Here is a 17,182-nt window from a genome sequence, read left to right as displayed (position 1 = left end):
ATGGGTTCGATCCCTGGGTGTGGAACTTCCACACGCCGCGGCCAGAAAAAAAAAAAAAAACGGAACAAAAACTCTCTTTTCACTAGAATATTAACTTTTGGCCATCATATACCAATAATGCTGGGGAGAGATGTTACTGCTTGTTTTCCATAGCTTAATCCTTACTTATAAGAGTGAATTAGCATAAATTCAATTGGAAGAGAACACTATTAATGAAAATTTCTCCAAAGAGATTGGAGAAAATATCTGCAAACAAAAAAAAATGAACCCAAGGTGCACCTGAGCAGTATGTGAGGCATGGTCAGGGCCAACAAATTCTTGTAAGCTGAGTAAGTCAAAGTCCTAAGCCTCCAATCTCCCATGTGGAAAATGGCAAAATGATAAAGTGGTACAGCCTCCCTGGTCACAAAGCAACTACCTTTAGAACATACCACCACAACTGACAATAGGACCAGCTGGGCAGCACCGACGTGCTTTCTCTCTCCAGTCCTGAAGTGTAACACACTGCAGTAGTGTCCTTTCAAACATGTCAGGGTGAGAGGACTTTCAGAAACCCCGACGGGCCAGTGGGGAGGGGGGCTACAATGGGGATGAGGGATACAGGATTTCTTTTGGGAGGAATTATATGGTATGTGAACTATATCTCAATAAAGCTGTCATTTAAAAAAATCAACACAGTAAAAGGGTCGCACTGCAGAGGTCACAACCAGCTTGGCGTAAAGGTTCCAGCGACAAAGTCACATCTCCAACACCGAGAGGGGAGAAGGAGTATTTAAGAGGAAAGCACCTCCAAAAGTGGCTACGGGAATGGCAAAGATGCAAACAAGCAAGTTGGAGCAGAACTAATTCATGAAATATGTGAGTAAAAAGCATAACTTCTAAAGGAATACATTATTCTAGATAATAACTAAATATGTATGTGAAAATTAAAACAACAAATATTACAAGAATTCCAACTCTCAAGTACCTCTCTGTAAGTTTTTTTTTTGTTTTTTTTTTTTTTTTTTGCGGTACACGGGCCTCTCACTATTGTGGCCTCTCCCGTCGCGGAGCACAGGCTCAGTGGCCATGGCTCATGGGTCCAGCTGCTCCGTGGCATGTGGGATCCTCCCGGACCGGGGCACGAACCCGTGTCCCCTGCATTGGCAGGCAGACTTTCAACCACTGTGCCACCAGGGAAGCCCTCTCTGTAAGTTTATACACTTGAGTTGTACCACAAAATTATTTTAAAATCTCTCTGACAGGGGACTTACCTGGTGGTCCAGTGGTAAAGAATCCGCCTTGCAATGCAGAGGACCTGGGTTTGACCCCTGGTCAGGAAACTAAGATCCCACATGCTGTGGGGCAACTAAGCCCACGCACCACAACTACTAAATTCACGCACCACAACTATTGAGCTCGCACGCCTCAGCTAGAGCCTGCGTGCTGCAAACTACAGAGCCCACGCGCTCTGGAACCCGTGCGCCACAACTACAGAGCCCATGCACCCTGGAGCTTGCGTGCCACAACTAGAGAGAAGCCCGTGCCGCAAGGAAAGATCCCACGTGCCGCAACTAAGACACGACACAGCCAAAAATAAGTAAAATAAATAATAAATTAAAAAATAAAATAAAATAAAATAAAATAAAATCTCCCTGACAAGTTGAGGCCTGCCTTATACTTGGGTATAAATGGTATTTTACCTATTCTTGGTGTCTGCCTTCATCTGTAAACTAGTCGTGGTAGTTTTATGTAGATGACATAAGGTGGGAACAAGATTTAAAAATCTAGCCTACTGCCTGGCTTACATGCAATGCACTCCTCAAACGTGGGCTGTCCTCCGTCCACCATTCCAGTTCCTACAAAAAGTCCAATGGAAGATGGAGGCCAGAGGGTGGACTTGACAGTATAAGTGGATGAGGGCATGTTAAGCCTGCACTTTTGTGAGGCGGATGAAGAAACAGGGCTTCCGCAACAGGTAGAGGAATGGAGTACCAAGGGACATCCTCCTTAGCTCTTTGAAAAAGACATTTTTAAACTGGTTACAAGTGTGATAAAATGACCACCATTATTAGTTTGGGGTCTCTTTATCCTGTAGATTTTCTTCAGTGCATTTTTCTATTCTTTCCACAAATAGGATCAGGCTATATGTGTTGTTTTGCCTTTTTTTTTCCCAAGTAAAATCAGCTTTAGTTTTCTCACCTAACTTTAAAAAAATAGTGATAAAATATTCACAATATAAAATTTACCATTTTAACTATTTTGGGGTGTACAGTTCTGTGGCATGAAGTACATTCACACTGTTGTGCAATAATCACCACTATCTCCAGAACTTTTTCATCATCTCAAACTGCAACTATACACATTAAATAATAAATCCCCACTCTCCCTACTCCCCAGCCCCTGGTAACCACCATTCAACTTGCTGTCTCTACAAATTTGAGTACTCCAGTTTCCTATATAAGTAGAATCATTCAATAGTTGTCCTGTTTTGCCATTTCTCCCCCAACTAAACTATATGACTTAGACATCTTGCTACATCTGTCTATATATGAGTCTTTTTAAAGGCTGTATAATAGTCACACAAAATCATAATGTATTTATCGACTTCCATACTGACACTATTTCCAACTTTTTTCTTACCATAATAATGCAGTGAGCATCCTTGTATCTGTCTTTGCACACCTGTTAAGTATTTCTGTATGAAAAAGTCCTAGAAGTAGAATTGCTGGGAGCATAGATTTTAAAAGATCGCACCCATTGTTTCACTCTGACCCAACCTATGAAGTATGTGAGCCACTGGATTCTGGAGTATGGTGGTTACATTTTATGTTAGGAAAATTAACCAGGCAGAGAGACAAGGAAAAACCTGGCTTCAGAAAGGCTCTGACTTCAACTGCTGGGCAGGGGGTGGTGGAAAAACGTCCTGACAGCCCTCAGGTTCTAGGGCCACCAAGACAACAGGACTGCTATCTCCAGACACCTGTCTCGGACCTCTTTAATGTAACCTCCCCTACTCAGTGGCATACGTGGCAGGGCACAGGGTCTCCTGTCTTCTCCACTGCACCCACAGAGCCAGCTGCCCTGCCCAGCCTACACAGAAGAACCAAAGAAGGAGGGGGAGAAGGTAAAGAAGCAGGACTTGGTAGATGGCAAAGTGTAGCACTCTGTCCTTAACCCTTGAGGGAGCAACAGACCCCCTAGAGAATCTGAAACAACTGTGGGACTCTCCTGAAAATTCACACCCTCACTGAACTCTGCAAACAATTTGTGGAGTGGGCAACTATGGACCCTATCTTCAGAATCCCTGATTCAGGGAGTCAAATTAGAGGAATGAGTCAGATACTGAGTCTTCACAAGTCAGAACAAGGATGTTTTGTTCATGAAGTCAGAAACAGCTGAGAAGATAGTGAGTTGAGCTGCAGACACTTAAATATAAGGGATGATAAAGCAATCAAGAAGAAATGTACAGCAGACAGCTGGAAGCAGTAAGAGTGAAGCTTGAGTGAACTTAACTTGAAAACAGATTTGGGAATTACCTACAAAGGGAAGGCAGAAGGCACCCCAAGAGTAATGTGCAAAGAAAGAAGAGCACTGGGTCGAGGCCTCCATAATTGTGAACAGCCTGTGAGCAGAGGGTGCAACGTCAGTGTGAGAGAAGGAGGTCTGTAAGGAGACAAGGAGCAAAACATCTTCCTCCTCCTGGAGGCCAAGGGTAAGAATCTCCTCTCTGTTCCACATGGAAAATCTGGACCACATGACACAGAGGGAGGAGGAGGGTCTTGCACTGTGTGGCCCTATATAGGTCCCTGACAGCCCTCAGAGTTCACGGTTTGGGGCTCACTTTTGAATGAGCCTTGGCAGTTCCAACACAACTTCTTCACTGAAAAGATATACAGGTGTGACTCCTTCAAACCCAGCCACCAGAGTCAAAAGGTCTCAAGCACAGAGCGTGATCAGCAAAAGTCAGCATATGGGAACCCCTACAGGATAAATGACAGTTGTTCGAACAGATAAATTACAAAACAGAGTAAGCATATATAAATTTAAGAGACAAAAGAGACACTTCAATCAAATGCCATATGCAGACTTTATCTGGATCCCAGTTTGAACAAACAACTATAAAAAAATAATGAGACACCCAGGGATATTTGACCATGACTGAATATTTGAAAAAAAAAATTAAGGAATTATCATTGTATTTTAGGCATAATAATGGTGTAAAAACCATGGATAGCTCTTTGTCCTAGAGATACACAATGAAATACTTTTGGATAATATACACTTTGGGGATAGGTTTCCTAAAAAAATTCCGTTTTTTTTTTTTTTTTTTAAAGGGGAAGGGAGGAAGGCAGAGTGTAAATGAAACAAGATTGGCTAGGAGTTGGTAACTGCAGAAGCTGGTGATGGATGGATGGTTGACAAACCCAAACCAAGTATCCATCATTTTAGGAGACTCTTTTCCTTCAAATTCTGAGGTAAACGCTAAATTCAATTTTGGGGGAAAAGGCCCCTTCCTTGCTACCAGAATATATTACAAAACACTAGTATTACTTGTTACTTTTATTACTTGGTATGCAAATAGGCAAAAATATAATTTAAAAAACAAAAACATGCTTTAAGATGTAATCACATGAAAGCAATCATCTACTACACAAAAATGTGTTCGATTTGTCTAAGGTGATCACCCCATTAGGTAAAACAACGTCACTTAAAGGAAAAATTCTTCCCCAGTGCATCCTCTTTATGAACCAAACAATGGAAATTTTTCACCTCAGCAAGCTGGCCTCAGGGAGGCTCATCCCTGTTGCCTAGATACGGGTGATATCTCCCTCCGGTGCTTACGGAAGGCTCTGGCACCCCTTGCACCCCTCTGCAAAGAAGACTGGTTAAGGTTCATCAGTCAGTAGTTGTGCCTTCCTCACACATTCCACTGCTCAGACAGATATGGGGCTGGTATACCATGTACTTGTCTGTCATCTGCGAAGCCTTGAAACAAAAAGAAGTCTATTACATTTGCTAAACTGGTTTTTACAGTTGTATCAACTCCAGTCCTAGCTCTCATCCACCTGATTTCTAACAATTCCTGAGAATTCTATTCTAAAGTCACAAAGCAGGTCAACCAACTGGAGTAACAGTTAACCATTCAACTGACTTTTGCCTCCAGAAGAAGTTACTAAGTGATCCACTGGCCTATTACGTCAATATGATAAAGTATTCATTTTGCTCAGTTTCTAATTCTGGTAGTGGTTAAAGTTAAAACAATAACAATACTGCCCTGAAACTTCTCGTTAAATACTTAACACCAGATTACAGGATGCAATTACACAAACTCCACAGCAGCAATCTACGTAAATAAGCATTTTAGTTCACTTAAAATGTTACCCTACTAAAAATGCAAATACAGCAAATAATTAAATACTAGAATTCATCAAAACTACTGTAATCATGGCGCTTTATACAAAGTATCATAAAACTTGTGATCTGCAACATTTGTTACCACTTTTTAGAAGTTTCAGTACTTAAAACTATTTTTTCAGATGATTTTATCTTATTCTTGTTCTATGTACATTTTGTTACCAAAATGTTTCATTCCAATCAGTGATTAGTTTTATTTCCCTGGTATGTAAGAGCACTAGATTTTACTGGTTTTTACATTTTCTTTTCACAACATTTGGACTCATTTTTCTGCAATTCGGCTTTAATATATGAAACTGAATAAAAGCCAAAAATGAAACAAATCATTAGGACGCAAAAGACAAAAAACAGTCTGTAATCCAACGTGAACGAAATGAAAGCTCCATCCATGGTGAAGCTTATCACTATTAAGAAGACGTCCCCGGATCCATTTTAGGACTTTTTGGGATAAGAAGGTTTGGTGTGCAGACTCCCCCACCAGACACCAGCTGACAAGCCCAACTGACATTCAACACTCAAAATGGCTCCACATCTGCCGGCCGCAGGTAACCGTACCTGAGGCGTTGGGTTGACTTCTCCAGCCAAAGACTCAAGGAGACCCCCCGTCAATAACCCGGAAGATCGTGGACGCCAATGTACTGGGGAGACCCCCTCAATGACCCAGGAGATCTTGCCCTCCCCAATGACTGGAGACTTCAATGACAGGGGGAGATCCCGCACCACCAAAATATCCGGGAGACCCCCGCCCCCTCCAATGACCAGGGAAGATTCTGCCCGTCAAAACCAGGGGAAATCGTCTCTCCCCAATAACCTGAAGAAATAATGCCTCTCTCAAATGACCCGGGGAAATCTGGCCCCACCAGGACCCTGAGAGATCTCTCCTACTCCCATCATCGCGGGAGAGCCCCTCCCAAAAAACCCGGGAACACCCCTAATGACCAGAGACCTCGCTCCCCGACGACCCGGAGAAACCCTCCTCCAAAGCCCCTGGGGCGGTAGAGCGGTAGGCCAAGCAGAGCGGGCGTTACCTGCTACCTCAGCCGGTCCCGCGGAGCTTCCGTCCTATTGTTTCTCTCCCGCCAAGATGGCGGCCGCTGCGGCGAGCCCCGCCCCCCGCGCCTCACTCCCGGAGCCCCTTACTATTGGCTCACACCGGGAGCCCAGCTCGCGGACTGGGCGGCCCCAAAAGCGCTGTTGCTAGGGCGCCCGGATTCGTTGTAGTGGCTTCCGGAAGGGGCGGTGCATGGGGCGGGGTTAGCGAGAGGGGTGGAGTCTTGTCTGCCTCCATGGGAGAGAGTGGCCAAGGTTGGGTGGACAGGTGGGCTTCGAACCCAGGGGTGCAATACGGGATGCCAGGGGTACAGATGGGTCAGCCAACTGTACCATTTTTCCTGGGTCCCAGCGATTTCCTGGGGTGCAGGACTTTTAATATTAACTTTGAGACAGTCTGCAGCAATCTGGGAAGTTGGTCACCCTAGCAGATGGATGGACAGAGGACCGGATGTGGCTGGACGGAAAGATGGACAAAAGAGTGGCTGTAGACGGTGGATAAAGGGCGGTTGTATGCACAGGTGGACAGATGACTGGATGTAGATGGATGGACAAATGACTAGATATAGAGGGGTGAACAGAGGAGTGGCTGTATAGTCCTTTGTGGACTGGTGGGTGACCCAGTGTCCAACCCAGGTTCCACCAAGCTCCACACTACAGAGCTTGTCTGAAGTCCGTTTTTCCTGGGCCCTGTGTGAGCCAGAAGGTCTCCCACCTGAGTTAATATCATTGTGGCTGGCAAAAGCAAGGGAGGATGGGGATGCTAGTGAGAGTGGGTAGAGCCTCCTACCTGTTCTCTGCTCTTTTAAAAAATCCCTGTGTGCTGGCAGTTTGCAGAGATGTGGATTCATGCATATACTCATTCATTCAACAACTATTTATGGAACACCTACGCTCTGTGCTGGAAATACAGCAGTGAACAAAAACAGTAGGAAAAAAAAAAAAGCCTGCCCTTATGAGGATAGGCAGGAAAGATTTCCTGTGACCAGCTGATCTCTCCTCTCTTGGAAGCACAATCCCTGTGTGGCTTCCAGGGCCCCATGCCCTCCTGGTTTCCTCTGACCTCACTGGTTCCTCCTCTTCACCTTTTCTCTGTCTACACTATCACTCTCATGATCTTACCCAGGGTCATGGCTTCAAATTCCACTTACATGTCTATCACTCCCAAAGGTGTATGTCCAGTCAGACCTTTTCTGAGTGCCAGACTTAATGTCCAGCTATGGACTAGGCACCTGCACTCTGACTTCCTCTTGGCACCTCAAACTCAACTTGTGCCACCCTAGCTCCAGCTCATCCCCCAAACCTACTCCACCCCAACTCCCCCAGCTCAAGTGATGGCAGCTCAGTCCTTCCTACTGTTCAGGCCAAACACCTCAGACTTTGTCTTGACTACTTTCTTTCCCACTTACATTCAATGCATCAGGAAGTACCGTTGCTTCCGTTGCATCATCTACCCAGAATGAGACCACTTCTCGCCAGGTCCATGGCTTCCACCTAGTCCAAGCCACCACCATCTCTCCCCAGGACAATGCCACACCCACATCCCAGTCTTTTGCTGCTGCCCTTGCCACCTTCAGTCGGTTCTCCACACATCAGCCTATGAATACATGAGTCAGAACCTCTCATACCCAGCTTGGAACCCTGCAGTAGCAACTCCCCCAAAGAAAAGCCAGAGCTGGCAAGGGCTCCATTATTCCCCATTACCTCTCTGCCTGCATCTCCTTTGTTCACCTCTAGAAACACTGCTCATCTCCTAAAGTTTCACACGTGTCACACTCTGTGCACTCTCATGTCTCAAGGGGAAATCTCTTTTGCTCATGGATGTATCCTGACCACCTCAAACACCAAGTAAGCTCCAGAAATACCTATTGACTGACTAAATAAAAAGAATGCCATGTGGTATTAAGTGATAAAAAATAAAATGGGGCAGTGGGATGTTGTGGCAGGATGAGAGTGCCCCAGACCAAGGCTAGCCCTGGGTCAGGCCTAGAAAGCCCCCCACACGCAGTGGAATTACACCAGCCCAGCTCCTGCTCCTGTTCCCTGTCTGTGGCTTCAGGACCTGCAGTGGCTGCTGTAGCTACAGAATAAAAGCCAACAGGCACCAGTCATTCAGGCCTTCACAAACAGGCACTGCCCCTTCCTCTGCCCACCCAATCTCCCGTTCCAGTGCTCCAATGGGTGGGGAGGAAACTGGACAGGGCAAGGTCTCCCTGGGGGCAGTCCCAGTCTTAATTCACTCTTCCATTCCTTCCATAAGTGCTTAGCCAGGGCTTACTGGGGCTAGATACTGGGTATATGGCAAGAATGGACACAGCAAGAATTCACATGATTTACAGAGTCCTTACCATCCAGCGGGGAGTGGATGCGGGAGCGTGTGAAGGATGAATACAGCAAATAACTAATTATGGGCAGAGTGAATACAGTGGAGGAAAGGAACCAAGCTGATGTACAGAGTATGGTGTTTATGTCTAAGGCAGCAGGAAAGGTGAATCTGAGAAGTGGACATCAGAGCTAAGATCAACCAAAGGCATGACTGATCAGGGAAAGATCTAAGAGAAATCATTCCTGGCAGAAAGCATAGCAAGTGCAAAGACCCCAAGGAAAGCACAATTTTGGCATGGTGGAAGATTATGAAGATTGTGATTGGGTCTAATGGAAGAAATAGCTCAGAGATCAATGAAAAGATGCACAGAGCACAAAGGCATGAGGGAACAGACCAGAGATTTGGGGGACAAATCCAGGAATCCTGACGTGCAAACAATAGGAGTTCCCGACATGAAGAAAATGCTGTGTTTGCATATGGGAGGTATTGATCACATTCCCAGGCAGTATGAGGGAAAGACTATAGTAAAATTCTTAAACTTCAAGGAGAAAGAAGACATTGTACAAGCTCCCAGATGGATAAGACAAGTTATCTACCAAGGAAGAAGAGCCAGCTATTCTCGAACTCTCCCCCTTAACACAGGCACATTATCTGCTACCTATGCGCAGCCAAGGGACAGTCCTCATACCTGGAGAGGGAAGGTAGCCACTAATGGAATGGAAAAGTACTAGAATTTCCAAATTACCAAAGAAAAATTAAATGAATGGCGTCTTCTTAAAAGAGAGAGGGAATTCCCTGATGGTCCACTGGTTAGGACATGGAGCTCTCACTGCCGGGGCCCCACGTTCAATCCCTGGTCAGGAAACTAAGATCCTGAAAGCTTCGAGGTGTGGCCAAAAAAAGAGAGAGAGAGAGAGAGAGAGAGAGAGAGAGAGAGAGAGAAGGAAAGTTATAAGTTAGCTGTATGAAATTGCTAGTATTCAACTGTTTTGACCTATAAAAATGGTAGTTTTGAATAGCTCAACTGAATAAAAAGATGAAACCACAAAGTAAAAAAAATAAGAAAGTAATTATGGAATGAGTAAAGTCAAACATATTTATCATACTAAATAGGGACACCCTGAACCCCCTTTAAAGACCTAGAGACTGGGTTAGAAAAACAAAACCCTGCCACATACTATTTATAAGAAAGACACTTGAAACCACAAGAAAAGAAAAGGCTGAAAATAAAGGAGTTGGCAAAGAATGAGGTCAGGCCAGCACAAACTAGAAGAGAGCAGGAGTAGCCAGTGACATTAAAGAAGGTAGGGTTTAAGGTGACAGGCATTGAGCAAAATAAAGAGGACCACTACCTAACAAAGGCACAATTTATGAAAAAGATATGAAATATAAAATAATCAGGGCTTCCCTGGTGGCGCAGTGGTTGAGAGTCCGCCTGCCGATGCAGGGGACACGGGTTCGTGCCCCGATCCGGGAAGATCCCACATGTCGCGGAGCAGCTGGGCCCGTGAGCCATGGCCTCTGAGCCTGCGCATCCAGAGCCTGTGCTCCACAACGGGAGAGGCCACAGCAGTGAGAGGCCCGTGTACCACAAAAAAAAAAAAAAAAAAAAAAAAAAAATATATATATATATATATATATATATAAAATAATCATAAGTCAACATACACCAGGTACTAAAACTTTTTTCTTCTTAATGAGGAACTAGACAACATTGGCATTAACGCTATTATTATTACACATTGGCTTAGAGTTCTAGCAAATGTAATAAGGCAAGAAAATGAAATGTTATAAATATTGGAAAGAAAGAGATTACACACTATCTCTTTAGTTAATGCCATGATTGTAAATCTAGAAAATCCAAAGGACTTTCTTGAAAACTACTACAATTAATAAAAGAAAATTTAAGGTGATAAATACAAGAAAAATATATTTAAAATAATAGCATTTACTAAAAATAAGCCTCTAGAAATAAATAAAAACAAGAAAAACATTCAATTTACAATAACTATAAAATATTTAGGAATAAATTATTAAGAAAAGTATAGGAACTGTATAGGTGGGAAACCTATAAAATCTTATTAAAGGGGACTTCCCTGGTGGTCCAGTGGTAAAGAATCTGCCTTCCAATGTAGGGGACCCGGGTTCAATCCCTGGTCAGGGAACTAAGATCCCACATGCCCCGGGGCTTGCGCCACAACTACTGAGCTCCTGAACCTCACCTAGAGAGCCCGCGTGCCACAAACTACAGAGCCCACCCACCCTGGAGCCCACACGCCACAACTACAGAAGAGAAAGCTGTCCGCCACAACTAGAGAGAAGCCTGTGCACCGCAAGGAAAGATGCCACATGCCTCAACAAAGATCCCACGTGCTGCTACTAAGATCCCATGCAGCCAAAAATAAATTTTAAAAAAGTCTTAAAAAAATCTTATTAAAGAACATGAAACCTATAGAATACTACTAAAGGATAAGATATGAACAAGTGGAAAGACATACTAAATTCATCATGTGGTGTGTGGTCCAGATCTCAGCCTTCAGCTGTCTCCCTCTGAAAATGGTCCTTGGCAGAAGGCAGCCACCTCACCCAAGGTTAACCACCCCACTCTGAAGGTAACCTTCTGCCCTCCTAGCTACTACTTTTCCTGCAGAGGTAACCACTATTCTGACTTCCATTACCATGGATAAATTTTGCACATTTAAAATTTCATATATATTGAATTATACAATATGTACTTTTTTGGTGTCTGGCTTTTTTATTCATTGTTGTGTCTATGAGTTTCATCCATATTACTGTGTATGGCTATAGTCTTATCTCTTTCGTGTCTATATAGTATTCCATTACATGATTATACCACAAATTATCCACCTGTTCTACTGTTGATAGCCATCTAGATTGATTCCAGATTTTGGCTAGCATGAATATAGTTTCCATAGATGTTTCTTCACGTGTCTTTTCGTGGACATAAACCATTCATTTCTGCGGCATATAACCCAGGGTGTTTTTGACCCTTCCACCATCATCCTTAGCATGCTGCCTTTTGTCTTCATGCTTGTGGGCCCAGCTTTGCTAGGTAGTTACTGTCTCTCCAGACATCACATTAATATTCAAAGCAGGAGGAAATCCTGTTGTTGGCACCAGCCACATCTTTCCCCTTTATCAGGTAAGCAAACACCTCCCCAGAACTCCCAGTGGACTTATATTTGTTATTTTTTATTTTTTAAATTAATTAATTCATTTATTTATTTATTTTTGGCTGTGTTGGGTCTTTGTTGCTGCCTGTGGGCTTTCTCTAGTTGCTGCAAGTGGGGGCTACTCTTTGTTGTGGTATGTGGGCTTCTCATTGCAGTGGCTTCTCCTATTGCAGAGCATGGGCTTCAGTAGTTGTGGCGCATGGGCTTAGTTACTCCGCGGCATGTGGGATCTTCGCGGACCGGGGCTTGAACCCGTGTCCCCTGCATTGGCAGGCAGATTCTTAACCACTGCGCCACCAGGGGAATCCCTAGCAGACATATTTATTTCTCAATGACTAAAACTGGGTCATTTGTGGCCACCCGTAGGTGCAAGGAGGCTGAGAGTTCAGGGAATGGAGTCAGGGAATCACTTGAGACTGGACACTTGCCACCCTGGAAAAAATCCAGATTTGTTAGCAAAGATGAAGGAGAAAAAGCTATTGGGAGGCAACCAACAAAATCTCACAACCTGAAAAGATGTTCAAACTCATCAGAAAGCAAGGAAGGCAAATCAAAGTGAAAAATGTAACAATGGCAAAACTATGGAGACAGTAAAAAGAACAGTGGTTGCCAGGCATTTGAGGGAGAGGGAGAGATAAATAAGTGGAGCACAGGAGATTTTTTAGGGCAGTGAAACTATACTGTATAATATTATAATGGTAGATACATGTTATTAGAATTTGTCAAAACCCATGGAATGTACAACACAAAGAATAAACTCTGGGTAAACTATGGACTTTGGTTGATGATGTGTTAACATTGGTTCATTGATTGGAACAAACATACCACACTAGTGCAGGATGTTGATGGTGAGGGAAGCTGTGAGGGAAGTTGTGGGGGAAGGAGCTATATGGGAACTCAATTTTGCTATGAAACTATAACTGCTCTAAAAAAAAGTCTATCTTTAAAAATTAATTAATTAATTAATTAATTAATTAATTAATTAGGTCCCGCCAGGTCTTAGTTGCAGCAGGGGGGCTCCTTAGTTGCGGCTCGCCTACTCCTTAGTTGTGGCATGAAAGTCTTTTTTTTTTTAAAGAGTAGCAATGAGAATAAGTCACTTTATATTTAGTAGACTAGCAAAAGTTAAAAAGAGCTACACCAACTCTGGCTTTCAGGGATGTGAGGAAAAGGATTTGTCCAAACACTGTTGACAAAGGTAAGATTAGCTATAGCCTTTTTGGAAAGCAATTTGACAAACTTCACTAAAATAAAAATACATATGTGGGACTTCCCTGGTGGTCCAGTGGTTAAGACTTTGCCTTCCAATGCAGAGGGTGTGGGTTCCATCCCTGGCTGGGGAGCTGATATCCCACATGTCTCAGGGCCAAAAAAACAAAATATAAAACAGAAGCAATATTGTAACAAATTCAATAAAGACTTTCCACATCAAAAAAAAAAAGCAGGGCTTCCCTGGTGGCGCAGTGGTTGAGAGTCCGCCTGCTGATGCAGGGGACACAGTTTTGTGCCCCGGTGCGGGAAGATCCCACATGCTGCGGAGCAGCCAGGCCCGTGAGCCACGGCCGCTGAGCCTGTGCGTCGTCCGGAGCCTGTGCTCCGCAACGGGAGAGGCCACAACAGTGAGAGGCCTGCATACCGCAAAAAAAAAAAAAGCATATGCATTTGGGCCCTATAATCCCAATCTTGGGATTCTTACTTATAGAAATAGGTGTAGTGGAAAATATTTGCAAAGTGGTGGCCCATTCGCAAAAGCACAGTTGGTGACATTTTAGTACCTCCATATTGTTCTGGTTACTATACTGTGTAACACATTACCCAAATTTAGTGGCTTAAAATAGCAACATTTATTTTGCTCACATATCTGCCCTTTGTGAAGAATTCAGTGGAGACTGCTCTTCTCTGCTGCATCAGTCTGGGCTGCTGAAAAGCTAGGGCTGGAGTCACTGGAAGGCTCCTCACTTGAATTCTGGTGTTTGATTTTGGCTGTCAGCTAAGACTTTTCTTTTTTCTTTTTTTTTTTTTTCTGGCCGCGCCGCCCTCAGCAGTGAAAGCGCCGAGTCCTAAGCACTGGACTGCCCAGGAACACCCACACGTGGCCTCTCCATGTGCCCTGGGCTTCCTCACAACATGGTGGTTATTAGTTTCCAAGGGTGATTGTCCCAAGAGAGAGCAAAACAGGTGGAAGCTGTATCATCTTTCTAACCTAGACTCAGAAGTCACAGAGTCATTTCTGCCTGATTCTATTCATTAGAATCAAAGTCATTAAGGCCAGGCTATATCCAAGGAGAGGGAAATTAGACTCCACGTTTTGTAAGAGAAGTATTGGAAAGTGTGTGGACCCATTTTAAAAAGTTACCAACAAAAAGAAGGAATTGGAATAAATAATACCACTTGAATTGGAGGGCCTGCCACAAAATTAGGATGAGAAAGGTAAGATGCAGAAAAGTGTATACAAAATGATCTAAATATGTAAACCAAAGACAAACCACTCTGTGTAAATGTGTGTATATATGTATAGTGTGCATATACATATATATATATGATTATATAAACAAGGAGAAATATAGGCAACATATTCTTGCAACCAAGGGTTCCAGAGAGTGATGGTGATAGAAGGGAGAGGCAGAGGTAAGCACAAGAGAAAAAGATAAAAGACTGCATTAAAAACTAGAAGTTAGGATGGGTTCTCCCTTATGCATTTAATTATAGGTATATATTTCACCATACGAGGAAAGTGATTTTTTTTTTTTTTTTTTGGTCATGCTGAGTGGCTTGCAGATCTTAGTTCCCCGACCAGGGATTGAACCAAGGGCCACAGCAGTGAAAGTACTGAGTCCTAACCACTAGACCTCCAGGGAAGTCCTGGAAAGTGATTCTTTAGAGAGGTATGTTTAGGTGATAAAAACAACCAAGAAAGTTATGACCACCTTACCTAAAACTCAGGATAGAGCAGGGAGGAATGACTGGTGTGCCCCAAGAGGGGCTGCAGGGACCTGACAGTGTTCTTCATCTGGGTTGTACTTTGTGAGTGTTTGGCCTATGAGAAACCAGTGAGCGGAACGTTCTTGTTTTATGCACCCTTGGTATACTCCACACTTAAAATTTTTTTTAATTTAAAAATTAAAGGAAAGAAAAGTAAATGTTGCAGAAAGTTCCCAGTGGGTAGAGTGAAGAGACAGGAGAGGGATCCTGGCATGGGATTCCACTCGGCTCAGTGGAGTGTCCCAGATGGAGGTATAAATCTGGAGTGAGCAGCATGGAGATAACACCCCAAGCCAGGCTGTCCCTGACAAAACCTCCCAGGGAGGGAGAGAGGAAATCCCAGAGTTGAGCCCTGGGTTCCTTCAATATTTAACTCTAGCCTCGGTAAAACCTGGCAATGGAGGTTGGAAGAAAACCAGGAGAACTGGATGCTCCTGAGAAGGTGGTGTGTTTTTTCGTTTGTTTGTTTTGGGCAGTGCTGCTTGGCTTGCGGGATCTTAGTTCCCCGACCAGGGATCGAACCCGTGCCCCCTGCTATGGAAGCGCGGAGTCGTAACCACTGGACTGCCACGGAATTCCGAGAAGGTGGTTCTTGAAGTAGGAGGGAGAAGTTCGCCATGGTGAATTCGGCTGAGACTCCAGAGAGCCGGCTCTGCCCTCATCTGTGCATCAGCTCTGTCTGCCCATGTTAGCCACTCGGGAGGGCAGGGTTGCGCTGTAACAAATGGGAGGTGAGGAGGCAACTGCAGGCAAGTCTCGAGGCTTTTGCTGTGAAGGGAGAACAGTGGGGCAGGAGCTAGAGGAGGACATGGGGGACAGAGGAGGAGCCCTGAGCTTCTGACCCATCGCTTCTGTTTTTTCCCTAAAATCAAGGTGAGGCCATTGCTGGGGGAGGGTGAGCAGGGATGCAAGAGGTTAGAGGACAGGGCTGGGCAGCAAGCAGTGCAAGGGGCCTGGAGGTGAAGGATGGCAGGGAGGTGCTGATCAGAGACCTCATCTCAGGGATGTAACCAGGCCCCAGGCAGGAATGGGCCAAGGTGAAAGAGGTTGTCCAAAGGTGGAGGGGATGAGAGTTGGACCAGGAGGTTGAGGAGACTGCAGTTGGGGAGCCTGATTTATGTGTGTGAACAGCTGTGGCTCCCCTGTGGCACCTTGTCCTTTCCATGCAGCCCTGGCCCGGGGCTGGAATTGAGGTAGCGCTCCTATCTGCTAGGGCCTGGGCCTGGGGAGCGGTGGGGATGGAAGTGCATACAGTTGTTCTGGGATCAGACATCTCTTGGAATTCCTTTCCCTTCCTGTTTCTCAAACAGAGTGGGTCATTCTCACTCAACCCCACCCTCTCCAGCCTGGAGTCCTCCCAGGGCCCCCAGCACTCAAGGGTTGGATATGCATCTCTGAGTAGGGAACATGATGTTCTCACCTGGGCAGGGGAGGGACTCAAATCCCAGATGTTCCCCCAACCCCCAGCCAGGCCTGGGACTGGTCCATGTGGGGAGGGGCTGGCTGCAAATCATTCCTAAGATTTTTTTTTTCCAGAACAAAAGGCAGCAAAATTACCAAGAAAATGATTCCACAGGGCCAGAGTGGAGGTGATTCCCAGCATCCTCGACACATACACCCTTGTTACCAGCACATGCGGGGAGTGAAGACTCTAGAGAGGCACTCGGAAAAATTCCCATTGTGTTGGAGGCCAGCCTGGTCTCAGTGGGCCCTACACCTGCACTTTTAACGTACCTTCACCTGCATGTTGTAAACCTGGCCCTTCGACCAGGTCCCAGATGTGAGGCTCGCCCTCTTATGTTATAAAATAGTTTCACCCATTTATCAGGTACTAGGATAACCCACCCTGGTTTTCAGTCATCAGGCCAGCTCTGTCAGAGAGTAGGGGCTGCTTTTTCTGTGAGCCCGAGATGCCCAGCTTAAAGTGAGCACAACGGGAGAGACCACACCAGCCACTGGGCCCCAGCCACCTACTGTAGTTGGGCCTTGGCCCAGCCCAGGCATGTGAGAGGCAAGGCTGGAATCCTCCTGGGCCAATGCCTGTGGGCAAAGCCAAGGGCAGTGGGGGTGGATACCTTCCCATAAGCCTACCTCTTTCTTCACAGTGGAGCAAGCAAAGGCCCTAGATGAGAACTCCAACTCATCCTCGTCTGACTCGCCTCAGGCAGGAGCTGCCAGCCTGGTGGAACCATCTTGAGTTCTGAGGTAGAAGCAGTGCCTGAGTTGGAGGTCT

General features: G+C 45.0%; 1 protein-coding gene across 5 annotated transcripts in view; it reads right to left on the bottom strand.

The window, feature by feature from the left end:
* The window catches only part of IP6K2 (inositol hexakisphosphate kinase 2), a 30,187-nt gene extending 23,680 nt beyond the window's left edge, over window positions 1-6,507 (bottom strand). Inside the window, exons 1-2 of one of the 5 annotated variants that reach the window (XM_082638671.1) lie at window positions 6,426-6,484; window positions 4,753-4,968 (exon numbers count right to left, since the gene is read on the bottom strand). The gene's annotated coding sequence lies outside the window, so the exon portion shown is untranslated. Of the gene's footprint in view, window positions 1-3,823; window positions 3,961-4,752; window positions 4,969-6,343; window positions 6,369-6,425 lie in introns of those variants that run through there. The other 4 variants (XM_082638670.1, XM_082638673.1, XM_082638674.1 and 1 more) reach the window with 4 other exon arrangements.
* Between the last annotated feature and the right edge of the window lie 10,675 nt (window positions 6,508-17,182).

The sequence above is a fragment of the Mesoplodon mirus genome, assembly GCF_964341445.2.
Source record: "Mesoplodon mirus genome assembly, chromosome: 12".
NCBI classification, from domain to species: Eukaryota; Metazoa; Chordata; class Mammalia; order Artiodactyla; family Ziphiidae; genus Mesoplodon; species Mesoplodon mirus.
Note: the sequence above shows the minus strand (reverse complement) of the source record. Positions and strands in the feature narration are given on the sequence as shown.